This window comes from Gossypium hirsutum, chromosome A02 (assembly GCF_007990345.1).
Source record: "Gossypium hirsutum isolate 1008001.06 chromosome A02, Gossypium_hirsutum_v2.1, whole genome shotgun sequence".
Taxonomy (NCBI): Eukaryota; Viridiplantae; Streptophyta; class Magnoliopsida; order Malvales; family Malvaceae; genus Gossypium; species Gossypium hirsutum.
Window position 1 is genome coordinate 27,013,897 of NC_053425.1, and position 1,955 is coordinate 27,015,851.

Below are 1,955 nucleotides of genomic sequence, written 5' to 3' on the forward strand. Positions count from 1 at the left end.
TATTTTATGTGTATTGCAGGAAAAATGCGTAGAAGAAGATTACGTGGTTTAAGTATTGTCCAGAATACTCCAAATCCGGAAGAAGGAAATAGTGAACAGCAGACAGTTGTTGGATCTTCGAATGTGCCAGAGACACTTGACGAGCCTGAAGAATTTCAAAGTAATGTTACGTTTATTTTACATGTGTTGACTTTTATTATTAATTTATTTGTAAATTTTAATATAATAATAGTATATCATTTTTCAGCTGAAAATGGTGGGACGCGCAGAGCTCGAGGACGTACACTGCTTAGTGATTTATACGACTTAGATCCTGCCGACCGTGTCAAAGTAAGTAGAAATACTTATGGCCAGCCTGTTGGATCTGAAGCTCGACTTTTAGCAGGCTATATTGGCATTTTAGCACGAAATGCCAATATGTTGCCCATCAACTACAAATCATGGCATTACATGCCTGATAGCAACAAAAATCAGGCTCTCGCTAATATTAAGGTAACAAAATGTGAATGTAATTTATAATATTTTGGTTTAAGTTTCATTCATATTTACATTCTAAACTTGTGTTTTTTTAGGATAGATTTGCTTTAGAGGTCTCCGATGATTATATCAAGAAGACATTGGGTAAAAAATGGAGAGACAATAAAAGCATTTTAAAAAAACAATATTTTAAGAAAGACATAAGCCTCGAGGAAAAATTGAGAAATGTCCCGCCGGGAATGCTGAGGTACCAATGGGAAGATGCGGTTAGATTCTGGAATTCAAAGAAAGGAGAGGTATTAAGTATTTCCAAACTCTTATATATAGTGTTTACTATATACGTAATAATAATTTATTATGTAGGACCGTGAGCGAGTTGGAATAAGCAGTAGGCAAAAACAAAAATTCACGCACACGGCAGGGTCGAGAAGTTTTGCTTCTGTAGCTGAGGCCGAGGTATTAAAATTTTATTAATTCTTTCAAATATTAATAACTTTCTAATATTAAATAATATTTTTACTATTATATTGTAGGAAGTCAAATCTGGACAAAAAGTTGGGCGCCTTCAGCTTTTTGAGATTACGCATAGGAAAAAAGATGGATCTCCTATGACATCCGAAGCTGGAGAAATTATGGTATATTTACTTAATAATATTTGATTTATTCTAAATATTTATAATGTTTAATTATAATTGTTTAATTCAATAATGTTATGTTGCATTCCTTTTTATTATATATTTCGTTTCTAACTTTTTAATTGATTTTTTAGGAGAAACTAAAGGATAAGAAGGCGGAATATGAAGCGGCTACTTCGACTGATAGTTCTGTTAATCTTGAGAACATTGATAACAGAATTATCACTGAAGTTTTGGGTCCTGAAAGGTACGGTCGGGTTTGATTTCAAGGATCTGGTGTTACCCCGACCCAATATTTTGGATCCGGCTCCCAACAATACATGCCTTCCGGAAGTCAAGCTAAAGCTGAAGTTCAGAGGTTAAGAGATCAGATAGCTCAGATGCAAGCGAACACAGTTGAGCAAATTGCCGAGGTTCAACGAAAATATGAAGAACTCCAGCAACAACTTAGAGCGGAGGCAGCAGAGAGGGAGGCAGCGGCAGCAGTGAGGGAGGCAGCGGCAGTAGCGAGGGAGGCAGAGCATAGGAAAAAGTACGATGACCTCCAGCTACAGCTTCAGCAGATGATGCAGATGTTTCAACAGTCGCAAAAGCCGCCATCTTAGACATTAGTTTTCTCGTTGTAAGAATATTTTTAACTTTGTCACGTTTAACATTATTCTAAGAATATTTTAAATCATACTTTATTAATGACATCATATATCTTTCGTTAATTTTGAAGTATTATTTAGAATTAATATTTTTGGTTGTTTTTTTTATGCTAAATTTGGTATTTTGGCTGCATTTTATGCTATGTTTGTTGTATTTGGTTGGATTTTAATGCAGGAAGGGCTGAATATTGGT

The 1,955-nt window shown here is 35.0% G+C and overlaps 1 long non-coding RNA gene across 1 annotated transcript; it reads left to right on the forward strand.

Annotated features, from left to right (window-relative positions):
• The first annotated feature begins 875 nt into the window (after positions 1 to 875).
• On the forward strand, positions 876 to 1,113 carry LOC121212352 (uncharacterized). Its single transcript, XR_005907437.1, has 2 exons — positions 876 to 933; positions 1,011 to 1,113. It is a non-coding gene; the product is annotated as an uncharacterized lncRNA (long non-coding RNA).
• The last annotated feature ends 842 nt before the right edge of the window (positions 1,114 to 1,955 follow it).